The 22,082-nt window shown below is 40.3% G+C and overlaps 1 protein-coding gene across 2 annotated transcripts in view; it reads left to right on the top strand.

Moving 5' to 3' along the window:
- The first annotated feature begins 456 nt into the window (after positions 1-456).
- The window catches only part of gcgrb (glucagon receptor b), a 57,280-nt gene continuing 35,654 nt past the window's right edge, over positions 457-22,082 (top strand). For both annotated transcript variants that reach the window (XM_087841941.1, XM_006790761.3), the window contains exon 1: positions 457-740. The gene's annotated coding sequence lies outside the window, so the exon portion shown is untranslated. The remainder of the gene's footprint in view (positions 741-22,082) is intronic.

The following is a 22,082-nucleotide window of genomic DNA, read 5'->3' as shown; positions in this document are numbered from 1 at the left end:
TACATGATAACTCAAGTAAACCTCTCACATAAGCCAGGAGCATATTTAACTTTTTGGAGTTGTGATATATTAGTGTAGCATTTTGGCCTGTTACTTAATAACTTTGATTCATTATAGTTTCCCTGCAGGCCTTTTTTTCTCCAGCATCATTTTTCCTGCTCATTTTATTCGTGCACCTAATGTTAAATCACCTTCTATTGCCACATTCATTTGTTAAAGTCTAATCATTTTTTATTTATATGGGTAAATAAATGTCACCACCGAAATTATTACAATTCTGATAGTGCTTGTGCTTACACAGACTGACTCAGGTATAGAAACACACATACATTGTTCCTGCCGTTCATCATGTCGAGTTGTATTTTGAAACGTGACACCGGAAGTTGGACTCCTTGTTCTACATCGCTTTCTGTGAAACACAGGAGCGCGGGGCGCCATTAAGAGCGCAGCGTTGAGTACAGCGCACAGCGGACCACATGCAAAGAGAGCGACATTTACTTTAAAAAGTGATTTACAGACATCAAGAGTGAAACAAACAAAAAGACCCAGTGCTGCTTAACTGGACTAGAGCTAATTTGAAAACTCACAGGTTGTTTTTTCTTTCTTACTTTATAAATCTGCCTCTGGACACTGTGATACATAGTCTACTGTCTGCTGTGGACCTACCTGCTGTGATGGGCCGGACGAACAGCGGACAGTGTGGGGGTGCTAAGAGCGCAAGAGGAGGTCTGGACGCATAGGTAAAAAAAAAAAGAAAGAAAGAAAGAAACTGGTTGGAGTTTGCACTGTTTATCTGATTTTCTGGTTTCTGTCATCACAGAAAGTGATGACTGATAATTCTGGTTGTCACATGCGAGTTTCTCTGTTGAGGGACATTCTTTAAGTGTTATTAATTTATTTTTTTGGAGCCGGCATAATTTTTCTCGGGCATCATTGACTGAAATGTGAAGCTCAGCTTTTAGAAGTATTCTACAAGCTGAGGCTTTAGGCGATTGTTTCATTTTTGCTTTTAAAGTGTTAGGTCTGTTCTTATTGAATGCCTTTACACAGTTGCAATCCTTCTTGTCATTCACAAAATCCTTCTTGTCTTCCTCTGTGCTCTTGTATGACTGATTCTCAAGGATATGTGAGTGCGCCGGGCACACGAAGGGACTGGCAAACCTTGTTAAATGTGCCTCTTCTTCCGTCAGTTATCATCGGAAGCACAGGTAGCCTTTAATATAAATTCGGACCAGTTAATTTGGGCCGTTTTAAAGGGATGGGACATCAGATAACTAAATAATATGAAATGCCAGTGTTAGTTTATCTTGTGTGGTTTGTTAATGTGGAACGAAAGGTCCGTGATCACTTAAATCGGATTGTGGAAAAGTTGAGTTGTGATAAATATCTCTAGCAAAGCCATGAAGTAGACAAGCTCTTCCAGCAAAGCAAGTTTTAGTGTTTTGCATTAACACAAAACTGCAAAGATGTAAGTTGTATATGAGACGTATTTATATTTCCTTTTGCTTTACGGCAATGTTACTGCTGTATGTGCCTAAAAAGTTCCAGTTTCCTAACATTTTTCATCTGCAGCTAAGGACCATGTAACATCAACAAGTAAGGTGTCTTCTCTTTAACCATAAATTTATTGTTCTTATGTAATCACTTGATTAAAAAAAAGTGACAGTAAAAATCGTCAGACCTTAGCCAATATCTGCCAGGTAATTTACAGCTTTCATCGCAGCTGTCTAATGCAGCTTCAGACAGAGCTCATAGTGTAATATGTCATTGGAGGCTAAGAGTGCCCCTGTACAGATAAATCAGTCAGTTTTGTAGTTCTGTAAGGGTCTAATGTTGTGCTTGTTGTGATCATTTCCTTGACTGCGATATTAAAAAAAGAAGAGCATTACAACTAAATAGAAAACTGTGACTGCAATTCAAATTATATAATGACCTCACAAAACAGTCAGAGCTTTTTATAGCTGTAATAGGATAAATTTTAGTATGTTTATGTATTGTAATTGTCTGATCCAATTTAGAAAGAAAATAGAAAGAAAGAAAGAAAAGAAAATAGTTATATAGATGCTTTTCATGGTTATTGTATTTGATGTATTTTTATTTGTGTTTGCACCTGAACGCTCTGCACACCGATTGGTTTGCCCTTAGAGAAGCCAACTTGGACTCTTGTCCCAGGGGCATTTTAGATTAGGTTATGACTGGCTACTTTCGGTCACAAGAACACTGTATTCATTCCATCCATCCTTAACACCATATATACTATGCACAGATAGACCTGCTCTTAATTTTAGTCTTCTGAACACAAAATACCCAATGTTTGTTCTGATGCTTGCATCCAATTTCTTAAAAATGGAACCTTTTCTCTCCTCTTGTGTCTTCTTGCCCTCTTATATGTTTTTTTTTTCTTTTCAATAAAAAAGAAATGTCTCGGCTGAGGGCTCGGTGCTTTCACCCAGACATCAGACCACTCTTTTGTAATGGTATGATGGCCAGAGATTTGATTTGCCTGGTCAGGATGGGCCAACTGTATGCAGGGAAGATTTATAAAGGACAGATATTGATTCACAGACACTGATCTACAAACATGAAAGCAGGTGAAGTAAGCTAAGGATATTTATCCATTAACCATTTCCACCTGCGGCAATCATCGATGTTAAAGTCTTAGGGCTTCACTGGCAGAACTTTTTCAATCAATAGTCAAAGACAGAAAGGGTTTGCAACCCAAGACCGGGGAAATCTCATCAGTTGGATTTTACATGGATCCTTTCGAGTCATTTATGATATACGACTGATTTTATTTAATTTAATAAACACTTTAGTACTGCTAGAAGGTACAGTTAGGTCCATAAGCATGACAAACTTTGTGTAATTTTGCCTCTGTACAACACAACAGTGGATTTTAATTCAGACAATCAAGATGTGATCAAAGTGCAGTCTTTCAGCTTTAGATCAAAGTTGTTGTTTTTTTAAAAAAGCATTGCATTAAAATTTTTTGTTTGTGGGTATCTACCTTCAGTTTTCTCTTCAATATCTGAAAAGTATGTTCTTTTGGGTTGCGATCAGGTGACCAGTTTAGCTATAGATGATTATCCCATTCCTTTCTTTGCCTTGAGCAAGTCTGGGTGTGGTTTGCTTCTGCAGTATGCTTTGGTTCATTATTCATTTTCACAGCATTTGTCTGAGTCAGACCAGAGACCGCAGCTCTGTACATCATCAAAAAAACACTAGTGCATTGTTTCCACTGGCAGCATTGGCGTTTGTTAATACATTATGTTTGCTAAGCTCTGAAAGGCTGCCCTACAGTCACATCTTAAATGCTTAGGTTAAAATCCACTGCACAGTTGTCCAAATCTTGTCAGTGTATGGACCTCTTCATCTTTCTCAGTGGAAGTCAAGTTAAACATATTTTCAGTGTGTGACATTTAGAGGTCTAGCCCTGAAGTTGTACAAACACACTCTCTTGTACAAAGCAACACATCTCAATGACATTTTTACCATGAAAACAGTGAATGTGACTGTGAGGCTGTGAAATGATTGTTATAAAAACTCTTCACAAACTACACCTATGATACTCAAGTAGTATCACAATTCTTTCAGATAATGACATATGTTAGGCATTTACTTGTATCTACAAGCAGTGTTGGGGAGTAACGGAATACATGTACCGCCGTTACGTATTTAAAATACAAAATATGAGTAACTGTATTCTGTTGCAGTTACCGTTTAAAAAGGTGGTATTTAGAATACAGTTACTTTCTTGAAATAAATGGATTACACGGCGGTACTTCCCTGTTTCATATTGTGGCGGGTCAGGCCTGTTTGGGTTTTGTTTGACAGCTACGTTCTGTTGTTCCAGGCGGCAGCATTGCGGTTGCCATGGTTACAGGGTGACGCTCTCTCTCTGCGTGTTTCCTGGGTGAGAGAGGCCTTTTTGTTGTTGTTGTGCTAAGCTAACAGGAAGAATGCTACAGGCATAGCTCTAAAGAATGTAGCATCATAGGCAGTGTAGTCCGTGCTGCAGGGAGAATGGACTGCCATACCCGTTATGTGTCTGTGAGCGAGGGAGGGAGAAAAAGGAAAAGTACGAGTTGTCATCGAGCAAAAACGGGAGCTAGAAGCATGTAAATATAATAATAACCACTGCAGCCAAGAAGAGAGCCTGACGAGCCCAGTTGTAAGTAAGCTATTAAGACTCGACTGTACACCGTGTTCCTGTTTTCCTCCAAAAACAATAAGTTCCGTTGGAGCAGCCTTTCAACGCCTCTCTCTGTCTCTCGCTAGCAAACTTGACCCAGACAACAAAGTAAAGCTAGTTTTCGGCTATGAGCCCGACACGAACCCACCTTATTAGCCAGAGGTCCCTTTACTACGGTTCGGAGCCGCGGACCTTCAGTAACAGTAATAAATCACAGCAATAGTACATTCATGTAGTTGTAAAAAGCATGATAATATATTAAGTAATCCAAAGTATTCAGAATACGTTACTGTCATTGAGTAACGTAACGGAATACGTTACAGAATACATTTTGGGGCATGTATTCTGTAATCTGTAACGGAATACATTTTAAAAGTAACCTTCCCAACACTGTCTACAAGTCAATTATATTTATGTTTTTTTCCATGCTTGAAGATTTCTATGGATTCCTGGACTTTTAACAGGCTTAACATTTGTTCCTCTATTCTTCCTTCTTCTTAAGCAATGCAACCCTGTGATCTGTTTCTGTTTAGTATGATATCCATACTAAGTGGCAGAGACCACTTTACTCCCAATCCCAACTAACTACCCAAAGATATAAAGGCTGTGAAGGTTGTAAACCACATATGTAAATTGTGCAGTTGTGTTTTGACAGAGTGACTTGTTAGGATTTGCCACTATCACCCCATGTCACAGCATGCCAATTGTGTAGAAAATCAGCGCTTACTCCCTGGAATGTCATATCCTAACCGTCATACCTTGATTGCTTTTTCTGTCTGCGTGGCAGGAACAGTGTGTAGGTGTCAGTGTTGCAACTCAAGTGATTTCATGCTTAGGGACTGCATCCAGTGAGTGATGGCTGATATGATCCTTGATATTTTCCCGGGAAGTATTCCAAGAATGAAGCTGGGGCTACATACAAAGCCGATTAAGGTTTTTAGCCATTTTAAACATGCAACTCTGAGTCGGTATCAATGGAGCTAAATAAGACTTAAGGTTCGTTCACATTCAGTATAATCACGCCACGTCCATGTATGATTACCACCTGCACACACTGGCCATGTTACCTGCCCAGACATACATTCAGCTCCTACTTGTGTGATTTTCCTTTTTTTCAAATCTTATTGGTTCAGGAGGTGTGATCCATATGCATACAGGTGGGACAGTCTGCCTCTTCTTAACAGATTTAGGCATGCATCAGTTTACTTTGTGCGGTTGTGGGATGCAGTGTTTTATTGTTAAAATTTGATAAAAAACGATGGAGCGTGAAGCTTGAACTTTTCTTGTTGGACTTTTGAAAATGAGGCATGTCAGGTGTAAAAAGGTTTTAAACTGCTGTATTAGATAAAGCAAAAGACTGTGGAAGGACCCTGAATGTTACTGTCCTCTATGACACTGTATGCTATTATAGTTGTACTTAAGCTGAATGCTAACATTTTTAATGCTGTCATGAAAGTGTTCACAAGATATTAGTTAGCTTTTGTTGGCTAAATATAAAATGCAACTGAAGCTAATAGCTAGGGCAGGGCAATATGGCCAAAAATATTTATCATGATATATATTTGAAAATTTGCGATAACGATATAACTGACAGTATAATTGATGCTAGACAAAATACTTAATAATTCATTTACTTTATTAGTGCAAAAAAAAACCCCATCAATGTATTTTCACTTAAACAAGCAGGTGTTTTTTATGTGCATTAAAGCTATATAAAAATTTAACAGTGCAAACAGTTTAACCAAAAGGCATTTCTAGTGGACATTGGCCGACATATCCTGAGCGTAACCATGCATAATACCCACAAAACTTAAAAATTGGTTATATACACACAATATTATGTTAAAGCACAGTACGTATCACTCCGCGAGGCTCCCGACTACGGTAGCCGTAATGCTCCGACAATCCATCAAGCGGTGCGGCTTCGTAGCTTAGCAAAGTCGTACTAAAACATTTTTTGAGCGATTTTTGAGCGCCGTGTACCACATAAAATCGGTTCAGTAATAATGATGGCCCGCTAGCATGCTCTACCAAAAAATGTGCTTTGGTGTGTATCTGACGGACGAAAGCCAAACCAGTTCCACACCACTGGAACGATACGCTTTCGCCCTTCTCATTCTCCGTCGCTGCCATGCTTTTTCCGCCATGTGCGTATGAAAACAAAGGCCAAGATAAAGGCCATGTTTGAAGTTTTTTTTTCTATCCACTTGCCATGCAGATACAGTAAATTCAGAACCTCTGTAATGCAAGTAACGACATAATTGCAGTTGTGTTGTGATTACTGAATTTAACACAGTAGGACATTACATTACTCTGTTACTGAAAAATGTAATTTGATGAAAGTAATGCAATACTTGCATTACTTGGTGCACACAAAAGCATGGGGGCCGTAAAATTCAAAACCTGCCACTTGGTTTTCCATGAATTTACAGCTGAGGCAAAACAAACAACCTGCATTTGAGGGTTTTTTAATGTATAAATTTTAAAAAGATCTGTTATGGGATTGCTGACATTATGCACAGAGAATATTTATTAAATGCATAAAACACCAAAGTCCGTGAGGAACAGCTGAGATGTATTATGGCTGTTGATGAACTGGAAGGCTTAATTAATACTTAAATTACTCCACTCGCGGAACACTGGACCAGCTCTTCATCCTCTCGAGGATACTTGAGGGTGCATGGGAGTTTGCCCAACCAGTCTACATGTGTTTTGTGGACTTGGAGAAGGCATTCGACCGTGTCCCTCGGGGTGTCCTGTGGGAGGTGTTGCGGGAGTATGGGGTGTCTGGCCCATTGCTACGGGCCATTCGATCCCTATACAACCGTTGCAAGAGCTTGGTTCGCATTGCCGGCAATAAGTCGGACTCGTTCCCGGTGGGTGATGGGCTCCGACAGGGCTGCCCTTTGTCACCGGTTCTGTTCATAATTTTTATGGACAGGATTTCTAGGCGCAGCCAAGTGGCGGAGGGCTTTCGCTTTGGTGGCCTCAGGATCTCATCTCTGATTTTTGCGGATGATGTGGTTCTGTTGGCTTCATCGGGTGAGGGCCTCCAGCTCGCACTGGAGCGGTTCGCAGCCGAGTGTGAAGCAGCGGGAATGAGGATCAGCACCTCCAAATCTGAGGCCATGGTTCTCAGCCGGAAAAGGGTGGAGTGCCCACTCCGGGTCGGGGATGAGGTCCTGCCCCAAGTGGAGGAGTTCAAGTATCTCGGGGTCTTGTTCGCGAGTGATGGGAGAAGGGAGCCGGAGATCGACAGACGGATTGGGGCTGCAGCTGCAGTAATGCAGACGCTGCACCGGTCCGTCGTGGTGAAGAGGGAGCTGAGTGTAAAAGCGAAGCTCTCAATTTACCGGTCGATCTACGTCCCTACCCTCACCTATGGCCACGAGCTGTGGGTAGTGACCGAAAGGACGAGATCGCGGATACAAGCGGCGGAAATGAGCTTCCTCCGAAGGGTGGCTGGCATCTCCCTTAGAGATAGGGTGAGAAGTTCGGCCATCCGGGAGGGGCTCAGAGTAGAGCCGCTGCTTCTCCACATCGAAAGGAGCCAGCTGAGGTGGTTTGGGCATCTGGTAAGGATGCCCCCTGGGCGCCTCCTGGGTGGGGTGTTCCAGGCATGTCCCACCGGGAGGAGGCCCCGGGGCAGACCCAGGACACGCTGGAGAGATTATATCTCTCGGCTGGCCTGGGAACGCCTTGGTGTTCCCCCGGATGAGCTGGAGGAGGTGGCTGGGGAGAGGGAGGTCTGGGCCTCTTTGCTTAGGCTGCTGCCCCCGCGACCCGGCCCCGGATAAAGCGGATGAAGATGGATGGATGGATGGATGGATTACTCCACTCTAGAAATAGCTATAAATAAATAAATAGTAGCTCCACTGAAGGCGATAAGATGTTCTCCTGTTTGCTTGTGCAAGGATGAATGCCAGTCTTTTCAGCAACTGTAAAGTCTAGCAGGTAAACTACAAGGAGCTGTGTTTGACTTCTGGTTTAAGCAGAAAGGATGATATAAACACACACTGACATTTGCCGCTTAGTTGAACAGCCAGTTATTATTCTCACTGTCTTTTTTATCTGTGGCATCACGCAAGAAAAACAGAGGCTCACGATAGCATTATAAGAAGTGAATGGAAGCCCAAATTACAACACATTCAATGATGCATTTAAACCACAGGCTAGACTCGCACTCTTTTCTGAACTCCATGAGACCTAATTACCAAGATTAAATTAAACATCATAGGTTACCTCACATCAGAAAGCATAAATACACACATGCACAGGAGTGCATTATTTTCTGCATTACATTACACGTTCAAAACAAAATAACCAACTGCTTAATGCTGATTGGATGTTTGTTTTTCTTGTGTCGAACTTCAAAGCCCCTGACTGTTGTTAACATGCTGAGAAAGAGAAGGTTTATGTTAAAGCCAGCCTTGCGTATTTCATTTTTCTTTTCTTTTGTAGAGTCCTGTATTTGATCCTGCATTTGTTATTATTTCATTACAATGAGTTAAAGAACAGAGAGAGTGTTTACACTCAGAATCTCTTATTAGTCATTCTCTCCTGCATACAAATGTGCACATGTACATTTCAGTCAGGAGCGGTTTGGTCAAGAGAAGACTGTTCCAGTTCCTTCTGCAGTAATTTATATTTGGCGGCATGACTCTGTTTTTGGAAATAAAAGCACAGAACCCTCATCCATTACATTAGACAGCATGAAATGGATACGCTAAGGTGAACTTGGTGGACCTGGTGGTACATTGTTAAGCAAACTTAAATGGTGTGCCCAATATAATATTTGCCAATTGGATTTGTGAAGGGTAATTAGTTGAGCCATCAGGAGATACGGGCTGGCACTGAGATGGGTTGTTTCAGCTAATGTACTGGGCTTGCTGGCAGACTTTGTGACTTGCCTGAACTAATACTGATACTTTGTGTGCCAGCTGTGTCACCACAATCCTGTCACCGTTAATACTGGAGCTCCAAACCTGATGCAGTACTCTGCTGAGTGATAGGTGTCACCACTCAGTAGAAGAAATCAATTCAAAAAGCAAACAACTTTTTTTCACAGTTTTCTCCAGAACCTTTCATCTTTTCAGACTGTTGCAGCATCTCCCTCTGTGAAATCTAAAAATCTCTGGGCTCCATTAAACTGGTGACAATGACGGACACAGTAGTACAATTATGTCTTTAAGTTGCCCACGCCAGCCTCCCCGCTGCTCTCAGCGCTGCACATGGCAGGTTACAAAAAAGTGAGCAAAGGTGCACAACAAACAAAAACACCAGCAAAACTCTGGCACTGTTTACAGGGTGACAATGGTGTTACAGGCATTGCTTTCCCTCCTTGAGTTTTCTCATTACATCAAGGGTCCTGCCTTTTTGTTTTCTTCCCTCTGTTATGGTAGAACTCAGTATGAACCGTGCAAAATGTCAATTTCAGCAGTGAGCTTGAAGGAAATGTACTAATTTCAGATTCTTGTAAATTTCCAGTTATTTCTGAGTGGAAAATTGTACTAAGCTGATACCCATTAACATTTATTCTGTTTTAAGAGGGAACATTTGCTTTGTTTTCATTAGTTATGAAATAAAGACAGGATAGCAGAACATGCTGGAGGGTGAAACTTTGTTGAACTGCAGGTATTCTTTTTGTGCATGCGTGTTGAAAGAAGGCCTGCTATATAAACACAGTTGTTTAATTCATCAACACTGACCTAGAGTGGCTCGTGACGCATTCTGCACACACACACACACACACACACACACACACACACACACACACACACACACACACACACACACACACACACACACACACACACACACTATAAGCACACACACACTATAAGCACAGATTGCCCCAGCTTGCTGAAACAAAGTTGGTGTACGTCAGCTAAAATCACAATAATTTATCTCCTCACTCTGATGTCATCATCATGAGACACCCTTGTGGCTATTTAACTGGCTGCAGGGCAATGTGACATGAGGCCTTACAGATGTCTTAAATTGCTGAACTTTTAGTGTGTTTCACAAACACAGTTTGCTTACAGGGATATACGTCCTTGTGACTGTCAAAAATAAATGAATGGGAATGTGTTGGGAATGGGGGTATAAAAGAAAAAAAATGGAATTGATACAATTTTGTTGAACATATGCAATGACAATAAAAGGCTATTCTACTCTAATCTAAGTAACACACGGTGTGTGAACGTTGTCTCTGAGTTGCTAATTGTTGAATGGTACAGAGGGAAGTGTGCAAGAGTACCCATGGGATGTTTGGGAGTGTTTAGTGGATTAAAAAAAAAAAAAGCAATTAAAGAATTATGAAAAGTTACTAACTCTTGCTACAAAGTTTGTGTTATGTGTAATGAAGCATGGCTATCATTGCTGTGAGTGAGAGGGATGTCAGGCAGACAAGCTGAAATGACAATAATAATAAAACACTCAGCCTGTAATTACATCAAACATGGAATCTTGGCAGATGGCCTCATGTCTAATTTTGAATTTGTGTCATTTTCTAAGAAAATTGCCACATATGAGTTAAAGATAATGAATGTGCTGTGATTTGGACTAGAGTCACATCTAAAATTATCCCTGCGATAACAAGTCAGAAACAGCAGAATATCTCTGAAGAAGTAATGTTATGTGAATAGGCTGAAAATGTAAAGTTGTTGCAACAGTATTTTTTCCAAATTGAAAAGCACTGAATTGAAAATGTACACTAAAGAAATTCCTTTCTGCATTTTCTTAGCAACCTATTTAGGCTGCTAGGAGGCAACAGTACTAACTACTGCGCCACTGTGCTGCACATGCTGAACAAACAGTTATCTGACTAGTCTAATATGTGGGCACAGACCCAGACTTAAACATTACTACAGCTTAAACACAACAAAGAACAGTAAAGGATTTTCCATTTCCAATCTATTTGCATATCCTCATTATAAAGGTTTTATCTTTGCAGTGAATTCATAATGAGAAAAGTGGAAACGTTAAAAACTCTGCAAAACCTCATGTTTCCACCACTATACAATGTTATAAACACATGTCAAAAAAGAGAGATGTGTATATACAGTATTGTCATCAACAGTACATTACACTCCCTTTTCTCTATGAATGTCATTTTTAGAAATGTGATGCTTAATATAGCACATACATGATAAAATGAAGACAGGGTCATCATTTCCTGCTAGTAACACTCATTATAAATATAGCTAACAGCTTGTTAACTCACAGCAATTAACAACAGTAATTTTTGATGGCGGCTATTAGCTATATTTAGTTTTATTTCTTTATTTATTTTATTCTGTGCTGTGACATTTATGCATGTGCCTGTGATGCCACTGTGGCTGCATTCATTAATGACTCTCTGTCCATTCTGGAAGTTTTTCTAACTGGCAGCAAAATTGAAAAGAATAGGACCTTCACATTTATCACTACCTGCGTCATCCCCTGCTCTATTATGTCAATCTTACTCTTACAGTTTCTGGACTGCATCTATTACCCTGTTCACCCATCGGTGGTAATAACCCTCCCTTTTTAAATCTAAAGGATTGGGTTAAACACACTCCCTTTGTTGTTCGGCTGGATTTCTTCCTTTTTCAGTTTCCCCCCTCCGTTATCTCTTCACACTCTACAATAACCATCTCTGTAGCCTCCATTATGCTCTCCCACACCTCCCGCAAGTCTTGCTTTCAAATTACACCACTAGTATTCTTCCAATATTTTTTTTTCATTCTCTTTCTTGGTGCGTAAAATTGAACTTCTTCTGTCTCTAGCCATCCCACAAATGTGAGTGGGTGTTACATAAAAAATCCTTGCCCTTGACTTTCATTGGACCCTACAACTGGACGTTTTGCAGTGGATGAGAATGTGTATACAATCATACAGAGTACAAGAACATTTTCACAAGACTCCATGAAAAACTCAGTATGCCTCATGATTTAATAGCTTGTAGAACTTTGTAGAGAGATGAAGCTTTCTTCTGACAATCCTTCCAAACAAACCATTGTTGTTCAGTCTTTTTAAATGAACTGTCATGAACTTTAATGTTTGTCAAACTAACTGAGTGTGAGTTGTAGCTCTTGTTTTTTTTCTGAGCTTTGCATGCAGTGAATTTGCTGGAACATCCACTCCAGGATTGTGAGACTGCATTAACACAGATCTGAGTAAACCAGACCAGCAAACAGCCAAACATCTGCTTTTATACCAGAGTTTGTTGATGATCTCTTAATCAAGCGGATTTGTAAATTTGCGCTTAATTTTTTTCACAGGATTGCATAGCATTCTGTGGAAATCTTCTTTTCTACGTGATTGTAAAAATTATATATTAGCGTTCTGTCTCTCGTGTCTAAGGTGATTGACAGAAGTAATTATCAACAACAACTTCATAAAGAGAAATGAGCAAGAAAATCAGCTTTTAAAACTTAAAATGTAAATGTGTTTGTTTCAAAAAACTACATTGTATTTATTTTATATGTAGTAATAATTCATGTTAGTGTTCAATAAAAGATGCATTTTTGGATGTCACTGCAGATTTTAATGCTACATTTATTTGGTTGCAATTATTTGTTACAATTTTGTTTTTAATATTGCTTCAAATCCAGAAGCCACACAGGAAGCCTATCAGCTGGTGAATAATATAATATTATACACAAGTTCCTCTTCCACTATGTCTCTGTTAGATACTTGTTAGTACACTTTTATCAGGTACACTGTGTATATGATTCACTTACTAATGTAGTATAGTGATAGGATGGTGACGATGGAGTTGCTAGGCAGGAGGAAAAGAGGAAAACCACAGAGAAAATTCATGGACGTAGGAGGACATGCAGAGGTTTGGTGTGACCAAGGGGCATGCTAGGGACAGGATGAAATGGAAGTAATTGGAAGGAAGGATGGAATGGAGTTACACTGCTGTATTGGAACAAATGTATCACATCCTGCCGTAACTGAATTTAGTCTTCTAGTTTGAAAAAGGCTATTTTATGACTTGTTTTATCTTATATCTTAGATATAAATAGGGAACCATGTTTAAACTGAGAGAGTCAAAGCTACAGCCAAACATTATCAAAAGATTGGCATATTTTAATGTGTATTGGGGCAGCACGGTGGCACGGTGGTTAGCACTGTTGCCGCACAGCAAGAAGGTCCTGAGTTCAATTCCACCATCAGGCCGGGGTCTTTCTGTGTGGAGTTTGCATGTTCTCCCCGTGTTTGCGTGGGTTCCCTCCGGGTACTCCGGCTTCCTCCCACCGTCCAAAGACATGCAGCTTGTGGGGATAGGTTAATTGGATAATCCAAATTGCCACTAGGTGTGAATGTGCGAATGAATGTGAGTGCGAATGGTTGTCTGTCCCTGTGTGTTAGCCCTGCGACAGACTGGCGACCTGTCCAGGGTGTACCCTGCCTCTCGCCCCATGACAGCTGGGATAGGCTCCAGCGCCCCCCGCGACCCTGAAAAGGATAAGCGGAAGCGAATGGATGGATGGATGCGTTTACTGTATGTTTTCATTGATACTCATTGTCATACGTTTCAGTGTAGCAGAGTCTGTTTACTTATCTTTGTCAAGAAGCCATTAAGATATCCTTTGAGCAGAAATATAGAGGAAAGAGTTTCTTATTCTAAGTCTGTGTTAACTAAATCCTCAGTGCAGACAGTTTTTCCTGCAGCGATGTATCACTCTGTAGTGTTTTAGTTGTGCAGCAACTGGACCAGAAATATGCTGGAGAAAAAGTGGAATGAAGATATAGAGAATTCATCGCTTCAGAACTTATCCATTTTACATGAAGAGATAATATACATCATAATGTGATCTATCCTGCATAGCTAAGGGGGAAAGACAGAAGAAGATGGGGAAGAGAAAGATAGACAGGAAATTGTAGAGAAAAATAGATGAGGTTTGCCTGTGCTCTCCGGCACTTGGCTGAGTCAAGTCGGACATTTTGACACAATCAACACAGATCTGCTGTCACTGCTGTTTCCTGTCAGGAATGAATCCCAATAGACATTCCCCCAGTGCCACTTACTCATTAATTACTGTATATAAATAGGCAGTAAACAAAGGCTGATGAATTAATTCACTGCCAGATGCTTTTCCAAACCAGTGTGGGCACATAAACATTTTTATGTAACTCTATCTCTAAGATATGCACACATGCCTGCAACTCAAAAAAAGAACTGTGATGCGTCCAGGTTTATCGGTGCTGAGATCGCGCAGGTGTTCTGGTTCTGTCCATCTGAGCTTTACTGAATGAGGTTTTATTTGGCTCGTGCACTCACCCGTGCATTCTCTGCATTGTCTCCGCGCGGTTATGTAAAAGATAGTAGTGCTCGTGGAAACAGTATTTAGACTCAGATGGGCGACCATTTACCCTCCAGGATATCACTTACCCCTCTGCGTCTTTCACAAACACCTAATGTTTTAGTCATGCCCCATGTCTGTCGTCATGACTCCTGTTGTTGGGACAACCAATGTCCCAGCTCTCTACAGGACACACAGGGCAGCTAAAGTTTAAGCCAATCTACTCTGGTACATGGAAAGTGATGTTAGGTTAAATAAATTGCTAAATTACTTTAATGCTGATGAACAGCCAGCAATATTAAGTTGCAAGTTCTTTTTTGTAAGAATAAAGTGATAATTACAGATACAAATAGAAACCACAACAATAATATGACCTAAATTCCCATCTCTAAAACCACATTCATGTCTGATAGGAGGAGCAGTATATCAAAGACATCACATTCATACAAATGCATAAATGTAATGCATATGTACTATATTATTGCACATTTTAGTGGATTACCCAGTTACTTCCAGAGGAAAGTAATTTGTTATCCAACTTGTTACAGAACTTTCATGTTACTCTGTAACAGAGAGTCCTGACCTCAATGTGGTAGAACACCTTTGGGATGAATAAAAGCAGAGACTGTGAAAAGGAATTAAAAATTCCCATAAACACACTCCTAAGCCTCTTGAAAAGCATTCCCAGAACAGTTGAAGCTGTAAAAGTTGGGCCAACATCAAATTAAACCTATGGATCAAGAATGGGATATCGATCAAGTTCACATGCATGTGAAGAAGACGAGTGAATACTTTGGCTAATAAAGTGTATGTATTCACAGTCAATCAACAAGCCATAATTGACCACATATTTTGTTGCCTTGTTGAAGGACTGCACAGTGTATCTCTGCATTCCCTGTGATTGAATTCCCACAATCCCTCTTGTTGTATAGTTTGAAAGCTTAACTTAGAGATGTAACTTTTTTCACAGTAGTTCAGAAAAATTGTTTTCTTTTGGTAAAATTTATGAAAGTAAAAGAAAATATTACAGTTTCTGTTATAAAAATGATCATTTGTCATGACAATTGTCACCAAGCTCAAATCTTTTGATGAAATAATTACAGCTTTTTGTATTATGTGTCATTTTGACTGATGTGGGTACTTGATCAGATGCAATCATACTGTCAGATAAGCGGAATCATTTCAACAAATTTTTGTTCTGATAATTTGGTTAAACAAAATGGGCGTTATTTCATGCAGCCTGTTTGTGATTCATCTAGCAGATGGTGACAAGGAGGGAAGACAGAGTAGTGGCAGGGAGAACGAATTGAAATTTATGAATGATAGCTCAGTATCAGACTTGAGAGGTTTGAACATCTGTTTGACTGAACACAGATGTCCCTGTAGCATTATTGCACTGATTGCTCTGTTGCTCTGATTACATTCCAGATAACATGGAACTTGGAATTCAGCTGCATTTTTTTTTTACTTCCAAGAAATGCAATATATATACATTATCTAGTTATGGCTGAAATGTAAAGTGGGTAATGTTTTCATAATGAAGAAGAATGTATGAAATAAAAAACAATATCTGTAGTTATGCTGTGCTGACTGCAATGTCATAAAAGTGCAATGGTGCAATAATATTTTAGATGCTTCATCACATCACTGGAATGCGCTAGAGCCCTCCAAACTTGAATTTTGCAGATACTTCCGTCAGTAAACTTTCATATAGTACACTATGTACACTTCTTGCTTAGGTGATTTTTTTCAAAGTGTAGTTTTGTCATAAATTAACACAACTAGCTGTATGTTTACTGGAAATGACTTTCATGGTTAACATTTGCCATTTGCCTCTGACTAAAGTTGTGGGAAGGTCCTTGGGGTGTTGAACCGCATCCCTGGAGGGGTGTCTAGGTTCTAAGATATAAAATGGATATAGTATTCCTTTTCACTTTTCACATTTTAATATAATTCTACAAAGCTATGTCGTTCTTGCAACTACCAGAAGTACATACAGCCAAAACTTAACTGAAATGGTCCACACAGCCAAGAAAAATATTCTGGCTTACAGAAAATACTTTAACACTAATGACCAGTGTTGGGGAGTAACGGAATACATGTACCGCCGTTACGTATTTAAAATACAAAATATGAGTAACTGTATTCCGTTACAGTTACCGTTTAAAAAGGTGGTATTTAGAATACAGTTACTTTGTTGAAATAAATGGATTACACGGCGGTACTTCTCTGTTTCATATTGTGGCGGGTCAGGACTGTTTGGGTTTTGTTTGACAGCTACGTTCTGTTGTTCCAGGCGGCAGCGTTACGGTTGCCATGGTTACAGGGTGACACTCTCTCTCTCTGCGTGTTTCCTGGGTGAGAGAGGCCTTTTTGTTGTTGTTGTGCTAAGCTAATAGGCAGAATGCTACAGGTATAGCTCTAAAGAATGTAGCATCATGGGCAGTGTAGTCCGTGCTGCAGGGAGAATGGACTGCCATACACGTTATGTGTCTGTGAGCGAGGGAGGGAGAAAAAGGAAAAGTACGAGCTGTCATCGAGCAAAAACGGGAGCTGGAAGCATGTAAATATAATAATAACCACTGCAGCCAAGAAGAGAGCCTGAGGAGCCCAGTTGTAAGTAAGCTATTAAGACTCGACTGTACACCGTGTTCGTGTTTTCCTCCAAAAACAATAAGTTCTGTTGGAGCAGCCTTTCAACGCCTCTCTCTGTCTCTCGCTGACAAAGTTGACCCAGACAACAAAGTAAAGCTAGTTTTCGGCTACGAGCCCGACACAGAACCCACCGTATTAGCCAGAGGTCCCTTTACTACGGTTCGGAGCCGCGGACCTTCAGTAACAGTAATAAATCACAGCAATAGTACATTCATGTAGTTGTAAACAGCATGATAATATATTAAGTAATCCAAAGTATTCAGAATACGTTACTCTCATTGAGTAACGTAACGGAATACGTTACAAAATACATTTTGGGGCATGTATTCTGTAATCTGTAGTGGAATACATTTTAAAAGTAACCTTCCCAACACTGCTAATGACAATAATGAGACCCACACATGTCAGGCACAAAAAAGGTGAGAAAATCCATAATGAAACCTTTAAAACATATGTCAGTCTTATAAGGCAGACACAGCAGTCAAGGCATACAGTCAACCGATTTGCACACAACATAGATAACATTTTACTTGACCCAAAAGACAGATTTACACAGATAATCTGGTAACCTTTTGCAAGAAATTTAGGACTGTGAAATTACTGATTAATTACAATGTTAAACTGCATGGTGCCAACTCATAATAAGAGTTACCTTCATCTGTGTGCAGGTCATAAGACTCCAAATGTGACTTGGACATCAGATCTTTAGGCGATAAATACCCTCACGAGTGACATCGATGCCCAAAGTGTTAAAAAAGCTTGTGAGGACATTTAACTAGTGATAGGTATTGGGTGATAGCTCATTTTGAAAAAAGGCACCACATATACTGATGTCTACTATGTAACGTCATTTGACCATGATGCTTGATACATGGGGCTTTACTCACACATTTCTACAATGAAAGCCATATGGCACGCCTATGTAGTGGGTAGCATTGTTGACTCAGAGCATGAGGGCTCGTCATTTGAATCCACTGGCTGGCATGTTTTAATGTTCTCTCCCGGTACTACAGCTTCCTCCCATAGTCCAAAGACATGCATGTTAGGTTGATGTTAGGTTGACTGGTGTTTCTAACTTGGCTGTGGATATAAATGTGTGAGTGAATGGTTGTCTGTCCCTTCAATAGACTGACAACCTGTTTGTGGTGGTTGTCCATTAAGGGTTATAAGTGTACAGTATTCCACATTGAATGTTTTGACTGTTACGGAAAGCATTGGTGCTCTGTATTAGCCGATGCCTAAAGCCAATAATTGTATTATATTGAAACTAGAAAAAGTGGGATTGGTTGATCCCTAGCTTCTTTTTTTTTTTGCCTGTTCCGTTTGGCTCTTTTGCCATTAGAATTATTGTCTGAAGGCGAGGAAAGATGCCCGACGGATTTACTTTACCAAATGGACCATCCCAGCTTGCCGTAATGATCTATTTGATTCACCTTTTATTGTTTATTTTATTTTTTATTTTCACTTGTTAGATACGGGACAGACTTGAATGAGGAAAAGAAAAGGGAGAAAGAAAGAGGGAAAGAAAAACAGCACAGAAGAGGGGCGGGGATAAAGGCCAAAAAACAAAAAACAACAAAATAAGCAGACAAAAAAATACATATATCAATCACCTGGATTACCTGTTGAGAAAGAAAGCAGAAGAAAACGAGAGCAATAGAATAAACAACATCACGATGATATATGGGAATATAACAGTAAATACTAAATATTAAACATTATTGTGCAGCACGTAAGATCGACAGCACACAGCGTGCTTTGAGGTAGGAGCCAAAAAGGGTGTCGTTTGTGTGTGTGAGCACCCGTGTGTACACCTGTGAGCATGGATGCGTTTGTTTTTAAAAGGTTCCTTCATGTAATGATCTGCTAGAGGGTGTGGGGAGCCACAGCACCGTCCTCCAGGGCATGAAGCAGGTATGGAGGAGATCAAAACTCCAGACATCCAGAGGCCCTCAGAACACAAGAGACCAAGGAAGACCAACAGAGGGGCAGCCGTGCCACTATCCCAGAAAGAGCTGAGGAGAGTCCCAGATGAGGGGTCCCTCAGCAGCCACGGAGCAAAAGCCAGGGGGTTGCAGTGACGTGCCCGTGAGCTCCGCCGGCAGCCAGCTGTGCCAGAGTGACCGAGCCCCAGGCCGAGACGCCGAGGGCACCCCACCCCCGAAGTGGCCCGAGCAAGCCCCAGGCTCCAGGCCCCAACAAGCAGCCACCAAGGAGTGAGCCGGTGTGTACCTGGACGCCCATCCCCGGACACAAAGAACCACCAAAGCACCGATGTCTGAGGGCGTCTGCCACCGGCAGGGGAAGTGGTGGGGGAGATAGGCCTCCATACCTTGGAGGGCCCGAGATGTCCCCAGAGAGGTGGCGTCTGATACCCGACCTGACATATGGACACAGACAAACAGGCACACACAGATACAAACATCTATTCCCACCCTCATGCTCTCATATGCAATTACTCAACACTCACCCAACGTGGAGACAGACATAGAGAGACACTGTACACACAATCCCTTGCTTCAAGTTATCTAACAGGATGCTTATGGCTTTCCTGATTAAACTGTATCCACACCAGAACTGTAAAATGGAAAAAGGAAGTTACAATAATAGTTAAAGGAAGTGGATTATATTTAGCATCTGTTGTATCTGGGGATTAGAGCAGCGCATTGAGGCGTGAATGATGGAGTGGAACATTATCTGACAAAAATTGAAAGGATTTATCTAAATCTTTCTGAATTAAACCAAAGAGGCTCTTAAACATTAAGTGCCCATTTTAGAAGTGCTAGTGTTAAAGTGAATATTTAAAATTTCAATTTAATGTCCTTTCTACAAAAAGTCTGACAGAAATGGTAAGATTAAGCTTTCATTCCCACAATAGCTGCTGCTGTGTGCGCAGGTTTGGCTTTCTTTATGTATGACTAAACTCACAGATGCTGAAATAAGTGTTCAAGGACAGCAACACACAGAGCAACACCTGCATTGATCTTGAATAACAACAAGTCCTCTAATTCCAACCTTGAATCACACTTGAGGTCTTTTGTGAATTACTACTGATATTTCACTTTATTGCACTCTTAAAACACAATTTCTCCCAATTCCAAACATGTAATCAGCCGACACGTTCACAACTGACTATCTTCTCAATCACTGTGTGGAACACCTGTCCAGCTCATGTCATTATGCTGCGGAGCTGAAGCATGCCAGTTTAAGAGGCTGATTCACACGGGCGTACAGCCACCTCCTGTCACCGCAACCACAGTGAACAAAGAGACACTCAGTAAAATGAGTACACAATGTTCCATGACATTCAGTCCAGACTACTGCTAAAATCACCCAATTAAGAAAACGATTGAGAAAATAAACTACAAAAATGTCAAAAACAAGCTGTTCTGCCATCTGAACCGAGCTTTCAACCAAATACCTTCAGGATATCACTGTCCAAGAAACATGCAATAGTTTCTGACGAGCCTAAAACAAAACGAGAAAGCAATATTGAATGCACCCAAAAGATAGTGTGAGTTGTCTGTAAGAAGCATGCCACTTGACTGATGCTTCTTTTAAAGTGGCTGTCACGGTGCTTTCACAAACTATGACGTCAGGAGAGTGCCATAACCATTTGTGCCCACTCCTGAGGCACACTTGACTCACCGAGCTGTTCTAAACTACAGATGTTGCTGCACAAGATAAATCAATGAAAAATTACTTCACAGTCAGAATAGGAATAGAAGATGTTAACACAGAAAACAAATTCATAAAGTCACAAAGGTTTTTCCATGGTTTTCTCCCAGACGTCTGTAGCCACCACCCACTATGCTGTCTTGCCCATACTTTCATTTTATCCATCAGAGAGACTGATGTTGTAATGTTTTGAGCAAGATCAAGACTTTTAAATCACGTCTTAAAACCCACTTTTATTCCTTGGCTTTTAACCTCAGCGAGACTTAGTTTCTCTTTTAATTGAAGTAGTTATTTAATGATTTCACTCTTCTTTTATTTGGTTTTTACTTATGTCTTATGTAATTTTATTTTACAGTTCCAATGTACAGCACTTTGTGTCAGCTGTGGTTGTTTTAAAGTGCTTTATAAATAAAGTTGATGATGATGATGATGAAGATGATCCACTGTGGTGACCCCTAAAGGGAGCAGGTGAAAGAAGAAAATAAAGAGACTGACTTTCTGTAGCCGTGTTAGGCGCCAGGTCGCAAAAACTACATTGCAGGGTGCATTGTCAGCCTAAACAGTACAAAAGTTTCCTCAATTCCAGCAGTGATGGCATTAATTCTGGTATTTGCCACAGTTTGCAAGAAAAGCAATTCCTATTTCTGTACATCTTTTGTGTCATAAGAAAGCAGAATTAATCTTGGAAATCCAACTTGTACTGCTTCATATACACTTTCAAGCTATAGGAAGCTCACTCTCACATTTTGGCACTCTATTTGAGCTCAGAGTTTCCCATCTCTCCTTCTAACATGCATGACTGGATGTCGTTTCAGCCGCTTCAGCCCCTGGTGAGCTATTTACTCATCATGTCCCAATTTCTCAATGGAACATATTTGGGTTAACTTTTGGGGAAGCTGATGAGCTCTGGCCCTAGAATTCCCTTTCTTTGCATTTCTGTATTTTGCTCTTGTAATAAATAATTTTGGGTTGTCTGAATGAATTGTGGACATGGTTACAATGAGCTGTATCACAAGAACAGAGTTTTTTCTACAATGGAAACATGATGTCAGTGTGATATTTACTGATACAATCATGTGAGTCTTTAACTTAAAAATACATTTGATGAACAAACACACGCTTGCCGTCTGCATTTTTTTGAAGGACGTTATCCTTCATTTACTACAATGAAACTCTGATATTGATGTTTTTTCTGTGCTGAGTACCCAAAGGTAAACAGGTAACACTTGAAGGAAAAACTTAAGGAAAAAGTCAAGAAATTT

Source organism: Neolamprologus brichardi, chromosome 6, assembly GCF_056152115.1.
Source record: "Neolamprologus brichardi isolate AB-2024 chromosome 6, ASM5615211v1, whole genome shotgun sequence".
Lineage (NCBI taxonomy): Eukaryota > Metazoa > Chordata > Actinopteri > Cichliformes > Cichlidae > Neolamprologus > Neolamprologus brichardi.
The sequence above is the reverse complement of the archived record's forward strand: the minus strand, read 5'-3'. Positions and strand labels throughout refer to the sequence as shown.